General features: G+C 35.3%; 1 protein-coding gene and 2 pseudogenes across 1 annotated transcript in view; 2 read left to right on the top strand and 1 right to left on the bottom strand.

Moving 5' to 3' along the window:
* The window catches only part of LOC141416804 (ankyrin repeat domain-containing protein 26-like), a 941494-nt gene that overhangs the window by 372467 nt on the left and 554658 nt on the right, over nt 1-14369 (top strand). The window lies entirely within an intron of this gene.
* Nucleotides 6558-6624, top strand: LOC141417091 (small nucleolar RNA Z39; annotated as a pseudogene).
* Nucleotides 7830-8768, bottom strand: LOC141416398 (olfactory receptor 7D4-like; annotated as a pseudogene).

Genomic DNA, 14369 nt, shown 5'->3' with positions numbered 1-14369 from the left:
TACCATACACAAAAGTCAACTCAAAATGAATTAAAGGCTTACATACAAAACTTAAAAGTGTCAGAATACTAGAAGATAATAAAAAGATTGATGGCATTGATAAAGGAAACAACTTCTTATATATAAAACCTGAGATTCAGAAAACAAACAAAAATAGAAAATAAAATTACATGAAACTTAAGGGATTTTATACAACAAAGAAGCAATAAGAGAGTAAAAATAAATCATAAAAAATGGAATATATATTTTTAAACCATAAATTATATAACACATAAATACACAAAAATTTGTAGCTCAAACAACTCACTAATAAGAAAACGATCATCTTAATTACAACCTTGACAATGTACCTGCATGTTCATTTCTCTAAAGAAGGCATATAAATGACCACAGGTATGTAAATATGTTCAGCATCAGTAATCATTATGTAATGGAAATTGACACTACATAGATGTGTCACTTCACACCTGTCAGAGTGGCTATCAACCAAAGATGAATGATAACAGATATTGACAATGATGTGGAGAAAGAGACCATTGAACACTATTAACAAGAGTATAAGTTGCTATCGCCATTAAGCAAACCATTATGTAATTTACTCAAAAATTAAAAATAGAACTACTACATCATCTAGAAATCCCTCTACTGTATATATATGTAAATACTGAAATCAGTATGTCAAGAAATTATATCTCCATTGTCACGGTAGCATTACTCACCAAAGCCAAGATATTTAATCAAACTAAGTGTTTACCATCAAATAAATAGAAAATGAATATGGGAAACATACTCACTGAAACACTATTAATCTGTAAAAAGGTATTGTATGGAAGAACCTATGTGACATGTAAAGAGAATTGATGTAAGCATATAAAGACAGAACACAGCGACTCAGCAATACAAGGTATAAAACAGTGAAGCTTGTGGAAACAAACATTAATATGGCTGAGACCAGAAACTGTGGAATACAAAACTGTGTCATCATTGGATCAAATTAATATTACTGAATAAAACCATTAAAATGAAGGAGGTAAAGAAGGAAGGACAGAATGAGGGAGGAAATAAAGAAATCAGAAAACAAAGAAATAAGGATGGACAGTAGGAAGGCAGAAAAGAAGAAAAAGGGTAGGCATTCCTGCTTAGAGGGCGATGCAGGTCCTCTGGGTCCAGAGGATTCCACCTACCTTTACTTTTAGTAAGGCTTCACACGAGAAGGTTCACCAGATAGATGACTGAAAGCTTCGGAGCCCCGGACCAGGCCCTCAGACTGGTGGAGTGAAACGGAGATCCATTTTGGATATCTGGACCAGAATGTCTTCATCACATTTTGCTAGTCATCACAGGAAGGATTTAAGTACTGAAATGATTAGAACTAATATTGCTCATAGAAAATCACTATCTTGGAAAGAAAAAAGATACAAGAACATGAACAAAATAGACACTTTGTTTTGAATGATGTCAACATTCCAACCATGGAAAGTATAGTTATTGTTAACATAGATGAGACATTGCAAGACCTTGTTCCAGAAAATACCAATACCAAGCCAAGCTATTCCATGTAATGTACCAATTTCAAGATCAAAGGCCAAAGACCAGATAGGACAGAATAAGAACTTGAAGATGAATATTACATAAGAGTTGTAAAGATTGGAGTTGTGAATATCTCTCTCATCATACTGACTTAACGAGGAATGCTGCCAATGTTTCACCAGTACTGGGGCTTGAACTATGGGCCTTCACCTTGAGCCACTCCACCAGCCCTTTTTGTGATGTATTTTCAAGATAGGGTCTCTCCTACCATTTGCCTGGACTGCCTTTGAACCAAGATCCTTCCAATCGCTGCCTCCTGAGTAGCTATGATTATAGACGTGAATCACCAGTGCCAAGCTTGAAACAGAATTTTTAAGAACATATTCAAAATCATACATTAAAATTTATTACACATACTACATTATCTGATTGTACTTTTATCACTCATTTTTCATCATAATCATTTTCATTTGATAAAAAAATGGAGAATTCATTGACAACACATCTGCACTATGAGAAGGATTAAAGGAACTTCATCAGGGAGGAGGAAAATGACATCAGATGGCAATTCAGATCTGCACAGGAACAAAGCAGGCTATCCAGAGTAAACTATAGAATACTTTCCCTCCATGCTTTAAGTTTCTTTAATGATGATTGATTAAAGGAAAAACAATATATTATAGAATATATGACAAAAATAGGATAAAGAATGGAAAATGAAAGTGATAGAAACATACAATTGTAGAATTCCTAAGCTGTATGTGAGATGATTTAATGTTATTTGAAGATACACAATGAGTTTATGGTGTACATTGTAACCTACAGACCAAGCAAGAAAAAAGGCAGAGGAGCACACATAAATAAGCCAAAATGAATATAAAATGGATGATTAAAAATGCTGAATCCAAAAATGGCAAAGAGAATGTATAACAGGTGGATAAGACAAAAAACAGATGAAAAGATGGAATATTTAAATGTGATGACAGAACAAAGATATGTATGATCTAAACACAATAGTTAAAAAGCAAATATTTCCACATTGAAAAACAAGTTAGACAGCTACAGCCTCTCTTCAAGAACCTGTTTCATGTATAAAGTCACAGATAGGTTAAATGTAAAAGGCTAGAAATGATGTCCCATGCAAAGGCAAACTGGAATGGCTATATTATTATCACACAGAGTAAATGGCAGAGGAAAAAACAATCAGATTATATGAGATAAAGAGGGACACTTGATAACACTGAAAAGATCAGTTTGTCAAGTGACTGCAACAAACTAAATGCAAATGGACCCATTTGTAGGGCTTCACAGCACACAAACTAAAAACTAGTAGAAGTGAAAGGAAAAACAGGCAAATTCACAATTGCAGTTGGAGATTTTCATACTCCTTTCTCAGAATTGTTAAGTAGAAATTGGTAATTCTCTAAATATTTGACAATGCCGTTTAACCAACTTAGAGAACAGCCCACCCAAAGGTGGGGTGGAAAATTCTATTAAAGGCCACAGAGATCATTTATGATGATTGGTAATCTAGAGTCAAATTCTGGATCATAAAACAAGTCTCAATACATTTGGAAGGAAAGAAACAATACAGACTGGGTTGAATTGAAGAAAGTAAACTATACTCACAACTGGGTACATCTGGAAACCCCTTTCAACATTGACTTTGGAATTCAAAATTAAAACAGGATTGTAAAATAGATACAGTGTGGGGTAGATACTTGTGGGATAGGGGAGAGTGAATGAAGGAGGTGAAGGTGAGGGAATATGGTTGATTGACTTCATATACATACATGAAATAGAATGATGAAACCTCTTGCAAGTGATTTGAGTAGGGTGGGGAGATGGTGAGAGTGGTCTAAGCAATGTACAATGTAAGGCTGTTGGCAATTAGCTCAATGATTCTCCCCTGTACAATGATATATCCTAATAAAGTGAAAACAAGAAGAACATATGAAAGGTAGAATAATGAAAAGAAAAGTCTCTCTTCAGCATTTCAAGGAAGTAACAATGGAACCAGTCTGATGGCAGCAGAGCAATTGTGTTGTGGTGCAACTTGAATTAAAACTGGCATGATAGGTGTGAATAAACTGACTTGTCTGCAATGAAATCTACATGCAGATTCAGTAGTAAAGAATGGTAACTTCTTCCCCCCTTTCAAAAGTATTTTTCTTAGGCTTTATCTGTGAGGGTTCCTAGGTGAGCTTTAGGACATCTGAGATGTCCCTGTCCATTTTATGAAAGACAGTGCCTACTCCTGGCCAAGGTCTGGCCAGTACCATATAAATCTCCCCTGTGGGTGGGGTAAAGTGCACATTAGCCAACACCCCCTTCCCCCAGATCCAACAGTGGTCTGCTCTGGTGTCAGTGTTCTAGGCAGAACTTTCAGTGTTTGTTGCCTTTCGAGGCTCAGCCTGGCCTTGGCAACTGCCAAAGCAGCCTTGAAGCTATAGATGTGCCCCAAGCTGTCCCTCCAATGCACTTGGGGCTGGTCCTACAGGAATTTGGCAGGGTTATGACAACAGACCCTGCAGAACTGAGACAAAAGCCCCATGATTTCCCATGGGAACTAGTGATATGTGTAACTATTATTGGACTTTTCTCTATCCCATTGTTTTTGTGGAGAAGTTTTCAATCTGTTAGAAGCTGGCTTCATGCTTGAAGAGAAAAACAGCTTGCTCTAAAGCTTTCTGCACTGATTGAAGAAAAATGTGAGCTACTTGAAAAACATAGCCTTGTTCACAAACAGCAAGGAGCTGCCCGTGGAAGCCTGAAGATCTCCAAGTGTAAATTGGAGGAAGTACTCCTGCTGGAAATAGAGCTGATAGAAGAGAAATGTAAGCATTATACACAAGTTGAATTGAATGTGGAAATGTCAAAAACCATACAGTCCCTAGAAGATGAACTGAAATCTCTCAAACCCAAAGTAGCTATAGCCAAAACCACCTTAAGAACACTTCGAGTCAGTGAAGTGAATCTTAAGGACTCAACAGCACAGGCTTTGAGTGAAAATTTTCAGCTTCAGGAAAGCTGAAAACAGCTGCTCCAAGAAGCTGAAGTGTGGAAGGAACAAATGAGTGGACTTAATAAACACAAAGTAACACTTGAAGAGCCTGGGACATCTGCAGCACGAATTCTAAAGGACAAAGACGATCACATCAGGTGGCTAACTGAAGGCATTCAAAAGCTGAAAGTCTGGGCCTTTGTTCTGGGAGAAAACGTAACACATGACAGTGACTTGGAAACAGTGAAGAAGCTTGGCCCAGAAAATCCTGCTCACTTGGATACTCAGATGAGAGGAGCTCTGCAGCACCTGATGAATGCTGTGAAGTTAAATGCTTCTTTAAAGTCCTTGGAATGAGAAAGAGACCAAGTTTACACTCAGCTGCGTGAAGTCAAGAGAGCAAGCAAAGACCTGACAGAATGTATTAAAAATGTCCAGAGCTAACAAGTCATTTTACAGTCTGAACATGCACAGTTTGAAATTGAGAATGAGAAGCTTCAGCAGAAAGCTAAAATAATTCCTGAACTGTTTGAAGAAGGAATGAAATTCTACAGGAAATTAATGGTAGAGGATCACTGCTAGCGAGACACAGAGGAGAAACTTTCCAAAGTGAAAGAAAACATCAGCCACAAAACTGCAGAGCTGCAGACCTATAAAAAGGTAGCCAAAGAACTTGAACAAAAATTGAAGAGAACCAAACTTAATCACCAAAGAGAGATTATTTCCTATGAGAAGAAAGCTCACTTTAATTGGTTGGAGGCCCAGGATGCTGAAGAACAGCTGCAGTATCTTAGGCAAGTCAACGCCAACAACAGACAAAAGTTAATGGAAATGGAGTTGAAATTGAAAATTTTAGAAGAAGATCCAAATGCATTTGAGATTTCAAATGCAGCATGTGGCAGGGAGCATTTTCCACATGGTCCCTCATCATTGGCTCAACCTTCTTCTGAAAGGAGAGCGTTCCTCTCTCCTATTGTGTTGGAAGGTCCACTCAGACCTCCACCTTTGCTTCAGCAGAGAGGAGGAAAAGACTCAAGAAGCCCTGATAATCCACTGGAACATCACACTAGCAAGGAAAGAGGGGACTGGAGCTGTGATGGGCTGACTGGCCATCACGGAGCACCTCCTGAGAATGGGTCCCTGTGTCCTCCATGCAAACAGGAGGGAAGGGTGATCATCCCTCCATCAGGACAACCATTTACTGACCCAGCTCGTCCTCCACATAATTCAAATGTGCCTGTTGAAAGCAAGGCAGTGGGCCCTGGTTTTGTTCCTCCACTCAGAGGTCCCTTGTACCCAATGAGAAATGTCTGTTGACTGAGTGGTTTCCCCAGTCATCTTCCCCCCAAGAGCTGGATGTCCCCCCACTGTATCCACATTATCAAAGTGGAAGTGAGTATTCTGCAGGTTGATTCCACCTTCAAATGATCCTGCTGCTGAACTTCTAAAACCAGAAGAAGAAACCTGGCAACATTAGGATCTTCTTCCAAAGTACTTCAGACTGCTCTCTCATTTTCAATTTAAATTCCTGGTATTACCTACTTGTTATACTTTACCTTAAATTGAAGATTAATAGAATTATAATTCTCAGAATAGTATTGTATAGATGGTTTAACTATGAATCCTATTATATTATTTCCATTATATTTATTTAGATGGTATATTTTATTTTCATTTAAATCTAGATAGTATAAATATTTTAATTTGATTATTTGATCCTCTATTACATAAACATTAATTGCAGTCTTATGTATGTAACTTGTAGTGGGGATATTTTAAACCCCAGCAGCTTTGCCTTCATGCCAAGAATTATATATACTATAATTGTAGACCAGAGAAAAAGGAAGATCTCTTTTGAAAATATTTTTGACTTCTGTCTCAGTTTCAGCTTAAATTACTACTGTTTTTAGTCATTACATTTTACCTCAAAAAAAAAAAAACACTTCACTTCAAACTGAATGATAATAAAATTATAATTGTCAAGATGGTATTTTATAAATTTATGATTTAAATACAAATCTTTTTGCATATTATGAAGCAAATCAGTATGAATAAATTCATGATACTGTATACACTTTCTAAAATATGTAAGAATCTTTTTATTTCAATTCTGCTTTATTTTCATTTAATTTGGACAATATAACTATTTTAACTTGCTTATTTAATCCAGTGTTGCAGAAATAATAATTGGAGTTTTATGGATGTAATCTTGTAGTGGGGATAATTTAAACTCCAAAGTCTGTGTCTTTATGCCAAAAAATCTGTTTACTGTATTGCAGACTAATGTGAAAGTGATATCTCTTTTTAAGGTATTTTGACTCTCTTTCATTTTCAGTTTAAATTAACTACTGTTATTTAGTCATTATACTTCATGTGAAATTGAAGCTTAATTGAATTATAACACACAAGATACTATTTTATACATATATATATAATTTAAATATGAATTTATTTTATTTATGTGATACATGTTATTATCATTTATTCTAGATTGTATAACCATTCTAATTTGATTATTTAATCCACTATGCAAAAAAAATTGGAGTTTTATGTTTGTAATCTTATAGTGGGGTATTTTAAATCCAAAGGCTCTGTCTTTATCCCAGGGAATGCATTTACTCTAATTGCAGACAAATATGAAAATAAAATCTTCTTTCAAAGTAAAAAAAAGAAAAAAGAAGAAAAAGGGGTAAAGAAAAGATGAATTCCAAAGAATTTAGCAACACCATTTCAGTTACTCTAGGCCATGTATCACTTTGAGTCATAGAACACACAAACATTCACAGCTAGGTTCCTGTTTTCATGTTGAAAATACAACCATTATTCTGAACGCAATTGTAGAATAGCAAAGCTATTATACTCCAGGTTCTTATTCATACCAGTCTTAGTTACTTTAAAAGTTGTACCATTGAGAGAAATTATCTCAAAGAAATGTTTTTAGGATTAGATAAATTCACCATAAAATTAAATTCAGGTGATTAACATCACCTGAACTTTTTTGAGAGAACCATGTCAGCATTGGATATAAATGCTTTAAACCATGATGGAATTATCAGCAATTTCTGCAAGAATACAGGCCAAACTTCAAACTTTTTGAGGGAAGATATTGTAAAGGAGGTACTGTGGGAAATATTGAGGAGAAACAAACAAACGAATATGCAAAATGAAAGTCATAGAAGCTTTGGGAACATGTGAAATTAAATGTGTCATTTAGCACAGAAAATGTGAGGGTTTCAGAACCCATATTTGCTACAAGGGGACACAACATTCTCTTAGTTCTGAGTTCATTGGTCCATCAAGGACAAGAGGCTGCTCTGCTGAGGAGTCTTACCAGGGCTCCCTTCACATCCTTATTCCTTAGGCTGTAGATGAAAGGGTTTAGCATGGGGGTGACAATGGTGTACATTGCAGAGGCAACAGAGATTTCCTGAGATGAATGGGCCACACTGGAACTGAGGTAAACCCCAAGTCCTGTGCCGTAGAACAAGGAGATCACACAGAGGTGAGACACACAGGTGGAAAATGCCTTATATTTGTTTTCAGTGGAGGACATCCTCACCAAGGAAGAGATAATCTGAGAGTAAGAGAAAAGGATCCCTGTCACAGAAAACACACCCACCAGGGAAGTCACCAGATACAGGCAGATGTTATTGATGAAGGTATCCGAACTGGCGATCTTTAGAAGTTGAGCCAAATCACAGAAGAAATGTGGAATTTCAGTGCCAACAGAGAAGGTGAGTTTCATCAGTAACAGAATATGAAGCATGGAGATGAAGACCGTGACAAGCCAACACAGTAGAACAAGAAGCCCACAGAGTTCGGGGCTCATAATAACTGTGTATTTCAGGGGATGACAAATGGCCACAAATCAGTCATATGCCATTACAGTCAGTAAGAAATTATCCATTCCAACAAAAATCATAAATAAATATAACTGAGTGAGGCACGCCATGTAGGAAATACCTTTGCTCTGTGCGTGAATATTCACCAGCATCTTTGGGACTGTGGTAGAAATGAAACAGATGTCAACAAAGGACAAGTTACAGAGGAAGAAGTACATGGGGGTGTGGAGGTGGGAATCAGAACTGGCAGCCAGGATGATGAGCAGGTTCCCAAGGACTGTGACCAGGTACAAGAACAGGAACATTGCAAAGAGTATGGGCTGAAGTTGAGGATCATCTGAGAGACCTTGGAGAAGGAAATGTGTTCCTCTTGTATGGTTTCCTGCTTCCATGTCATGAGTAGGTCTTCTGTGGTAGGAGAAAAAAACAATGTCTAAAGAAGTAACAGCTGGCATCTCAGATAGTTATCAGTTTACAATATCATTTTGGATGGATGTCCTTCACTCTCTGTTGAGTCTGGCCCATGGCTGATTTACTTAACCAGGTGGTAGCTTATTGTTTCTCTTCAATACTTATAATCATTACACTAATTTTAACTTAATGTGAGTTTTCACAATAATTAGATAATTCATGTATTTTCCTAAAAATTTCTATACTTCATTAGAATACCCCAACAATAGTCACTTAACCTGAATTTTTAATACAAACGTGATTCTATGTTCTGCCATATAACTCAGTGGAGTTTTTTTTCCTAAAAATGTGATTTTTAAAATTTAGAAATGCCTCTGCTTATTGTATGGGTCTCAGTAAATGACAACTGCCTTTATTATTAGTGATTTATTATTATTGATATCATTTTTAATTATAACTATTTTGATAATATAGTACTCTGTGCAACTTAGTGGGGCCTATCTGTAATCACAGGTATTTGGGAGGGAGGCAGAGGAGTAGCAATTTCAAGGCCTGTGTGAACAGTGTCAGGCCTGTCAGTCTCAGCTGAGCTGGAACTGAGCAACTTACTGAAACCCTTTGTCATTTTTTAAATAAAAAGTTCTGAAGATATAACTCAGTGGTAGAGAGCTTACCTCGCATTCATGTGGCCCTAAATTAAATCCACAGTGCTGAAAAAACTTGGGTTTTATATACAGGCTTCCTTGAATAAAATTTTGGTGCACAAATGTTGTGAAATTGAGAAAATTATTTAATGTCTCTTAACTTAAAACATCTCAACTGTCGATTAGAGGTATGAAATATTCATTAAATGGTAGTATATTGTATACTGTGAATCTTGTGAAACATGAGATATGTCGCACTTTGGAAATCCTGAAGTTCTTTCCTTTATATCTCAACAGATGTGACTTAGTAGGCTATTATAAATTAACATGCCTTTGAACCGTGAGAGACCTCACAGATACAATTCTTGTCATTATGAATGCAACAGGTGTGTTACCTCTCTTGAGTGCCATATAGCATTTTTAATTACTGAAAGTCTCTATGGTTCCCTCTTTCAGTGAATGCCTGCTAAGAGAATTTCTACAAGAAGAATAAACAGAATGTGGACTGCATATTCAAGAGGAAGACACACTGACATTAAAATCAAACACCAGGGGTGGGGATGTAGTGCAGGGGTAGAACACTTGATGGCATACACAAAGTCTTGGGTTCAAATCACACAGCCCTGAAAAATCAAATAAAATGCACATATATGTGTATTCTCATATATTCCTGTATATTCACAGTAACACACAGGCACACACCACTAAAGGCTTACAGTCTATATTGCAAACATGCTCACCAGTACAAATGGCAAAATATTGTCAATTACTTAAACATAGAGAAACATCATCAAGGACAATTTTATTCTGTGAAGGTAAGTAGTAGAGACATCTCTGAAATAAGAACATTTTAGCTGAGGAAATAAAGATGGATCGTTGCTAATCAGAGGATGTATGCTGAAAAAAATTCACAGTACCTGTACAGATGGTGAGCTGGTATAGAAGAGATTGGAGGCCAGTGTGATGGAGAGAAGAGGATGAAAGTCAGTAGGACAAAATATCTGAGGATGATATTAGAGCTTCTTCTAATTTTTCTTATTTTCCTTTCACATTGGCAAACTTATGTTTATTTTTTATGTCTATGGGTATGAGAGTTTTAACCTATCATATGGGTTTTCAGGGAGTTCCTTGGAGTGTCTCATCTAGTAAGTGGTGGAAAAATAAAATAATAGATGGAAAATAAGAAAACAAAATTAATGACAATATCATAATACGTAATCATGACTTTCACATCCTTTAATATAGTAACAAAATTGAACACTAAAATTTAAAGAAATATATTTACATCTATTTTAAAACAATAACATTGATGAGCACGTAGTATGAATTATAATGGGTAACTGCTTGGCATTTGGATACTAGTTAACATTATTAATTACAAAATTCATTCATGAATGTCAGTCCTTAGGAGAAAAAATATGTTTGTGAATGATCAATAGTTATTTCTGCGGTGAGCTTCAGTGGCTAAAATTCTTATTAAACAAAGACACCAAGGACAATTTTTCCAACCTAGTAATGGATGACTGTTTTCGAACAATAGCCAGCAGGAAATGTAGCATTAAAAACCAGGATATTTGTTTTAAATTCATTAACTGAAAAAATAAACTCCTCCAACTTCAATACTGTGATTCTCATGAATATTTAAAGGGATTGGTAATATGAAAAAGGCAATTGGGACAAGTTTTGAGCATTGTAAATCAAGATGTTACTGGTAGAATCTCTTGTGGAAAATAAGGTGAAATGAAAACTTATAAGGGCTAATCAGCAAATCAAATCTGAAAGAAAATAGGGAATATAAATGTTGGAACAAATTGGACAACACCCTCTACATATTAAATCTTTGGTGAGTTGTAATAATTAAATAATTATATTCAGGCAATCTAGCCACTACAATTTACAAAAGTGTAGACAAGAATTTGGGACTCCAGAAAATAACACCAATTCAAAAGAGGCTCTAGAATGCAAAAGTGAGAAAAGAAAAGAGATGAAGCCTGGAAAAGACAAGTTTCAATGGAAACTCCTTTGAAATTCCTTTAAAATTGAATTACTTCACTGTCATACATTAAAATAATACATGTCTTCCTTCCACATTCTAATTATTATACAAAGGTCAAATACCACATTGTCTCTTATTTGCCTTTTTATTTCCCCAACTCTCACAGGTACAAACCAGCTCTCTCTACTGGCTGTAATGGAAGCTTCCTCTTCCCCTGCATGTCTGTAGGAAGACCACATGGGTTTTCACGTAGGCAGAGACCAGAGAATTAGAGTTAAGGGGTAAAAGTGGCCAAATTGTAGTCCTGTTATCTTAAAACTGAATTCTCTGAGCTCCTCATTAAGTAAATTGTTCTATTGTCTTTTCAGTCCCAAAACAATTAAGATCTCTTGGGATAAAAAGAAGTGCACACAGTAGAGTTTTTTCACCCAATTTGGGTAGCACAGAGTGAGATTTATGTGTTTTGTCCAAGGAGAAACTATTGTTTTCTTTAGTTTTATTTCAAAGTCACAAAGTTGACTCTAAGTAATGTTTACCTCTTACGCCGAACAAATTATAAGAAACAGCTCTCTGTTTAACACCTCCTTAGAAGAATCCTTGAAGATTTTATTAAACATTTTGTGTCCACAATGTTACATAGGATAATTCTTTCTTTTCATTTTATCTCATGTCTATTTTAAAATTCCATTTATTTTTAAGTTGTCAAAAAAGATTTATGTGTTTATCATTTGCAACATGATATTCAGAAGTATTTTACATTGTGCAGTGATTAAATCTACAAATGTAATATCACATCACCTCACATAGTGATCAATTTGAGGGGAGAAGAAAATATCTACTTAACATTTTTCAACAAAACAGTATATCATCATTAGCCAGAGTGTTCATGCTTCACAATTTATCTTTAAACTTATTCCTCATGTCTAACTGGAATTTTGTGTCACTTGCCCAACATTTCCCCAGCTCTGTCCATCTCTACTGTTTTCTGTATTGTCATTCTAACATAAATTCCAACCAATGCTAAACATTGATTCATTTTTCTCTACATTCTTATCAACAAAAATCTTTGGTTTCTTCAAAACTGATACTGTAATATGATATGGTAGATTTGAAATGCATTTTCCCTGTGACCAGTGATGTTAAGAGTTTTTAAAATATACCTGTTAGCAATTTTTAAGCTTTTTTGAAGAAATGGCAGTGCAGATGTTTGTCCATTTTAAAATTAGGTTATTTGTTTTATTATCATTGAGTAGTTTGATTTCCTTATATTATCAGATATTAACTCCTAATCAAAAATTACAGTTTACAAAGTTTATCTTCCACTCTTTAGGTTGTCTCTTCATTGTTTGTTACTGTACCTAAGTGTTTTAGTTTGATATAATCCATTTCACTGTTTTTACTTTTCTTGTCAATGCTTTGAGGATATAGCCAAAAACTCATTCCCCAGACCAAGGTTATTGAGTTTTCTGTCTTGTAACAGATTTATACACTCAGATCATTTAACCCTTAAGTCCATTTAGAGTTTATTTTTGTAGATGGCATGAATTAAGGCACTAGTTTAATTCTGGATGTGCTTATTAACGTTTCCTAACATCATTTTTCATTTCATAGACCAAATTTTAGTAATTATGTCTTCTTGGATTATAGTTAACAATAAGTATACTCTAAATTCATAGTTTTTTCATGTGCCATCTATTTTGTTTCATTGGTGTTAGCATCCATTTTTATCTCAGTGTATTGATGCTTTTGTCATTGGAACTTTGAATTATGCTTTAAAGTCAACTAGTACAATGCTTTCAGCTTTCTTCTTTTTTTTTGCAGTACTGTGGCTTAAATTCAGGGCCTTCACCTTGAGCCACTCCACCAAACCTGTTTTTTTAATGGGTTTTTCAAGATAGAGTCTTGAGAACTGTTTGCCCAGGTTGGCTTTAAGCCACGATTCTTCTGAACTCTGCCTCCTGAGCAGATAGGATGACAGAGTCAGCCACTGGCATCCAGCTCAGCTTTGGTCTTTGTAGTGAAGTTGGCTTTCATGATTCTTGTGTCTTTTTTGCTCCCCATGAAATTTTTGATTGGTCTCCTATAACATTAAACAATGGCATTACAATTTTGGAGGGATTACACTGAATCTAGAGAATGATATGGGAAGCTTGAATATTTTCATAGTATTAAGTCTTCTAATTAATGAATATTTTCTATCTTTTCATTTATCTGTTTCTGAAATTTCTTTTGCTATTGTTTTATAATTTGTAGTGTAGTATTTATTTACAATCTTGCATAAATTTATTTATATTTTGTTTTAGAACTGCTGAAAATTGAATTTTCATTTTTTTCAAAGATTTCACTTTTGTTCTGTAGAAACACTAACAGTATGTGATCTTGATATCTGTTCTTAATTTATTGAATTTTATTATTTCCCTTGTCCAGTTCCCTAGAAATTGAAGAAAGAATTGACACTAATATCAGATGCTTAGCAACATGATAGGGAAGGGGAAAATACCCCTCACTCATCCTTTAAGCAGAAGAGAAAAGATTTGGTGTGCTCTTCAGCCTCAGAATCTTCAAAGTTCTAGTTGTATGCAGGAGACGCACGATCTTCACATCCATCAGTCACAGAAGAAGGGGCCTCATATACTTCCCAGCCTGCTCAGTGGGACTGTGGCAGAGAACCATCCAAAGAGAGGTCTTAAAATGAAACCTTTTGCCTATGGAAGTGGAAGAGGAATTTCTAAAAGTTTTAAGTCAAAAGTGAAAGTATTTATTTTAAAATAAGGAATGAAATCATGTTGTATGCATTCCTCATTCTTATTTAAAATAGAGCTTGAAGTCAAAGCCAAAAATAAAAAAGGGAGAAATAAAAGAGATACAAATACAAATAGGAGAGAAATAAGACAAAATATTATTTGGAAATAATATGATCCTTTACTTAAAAACATTAAGCT

The sequence above is a fragment of the Castor canadensis genome, chromosome 14 (genome assembly GCF_047511655.1).
Source record: "Castor canadensis chromosome 14, mCasCan1.hap1v2, whole genome shotgun sequence".
Classification (NCBI taxonomy): Eukaryota; Metazoa; Chordata; class Mammalia; order Rodentia; family Castoridae; genus Castor; species Castor canadensis.
Note: the sequence above shows the minus strand (reverse complement) of the source record. Positions and strands in the feature narration are given on the sequence as shown.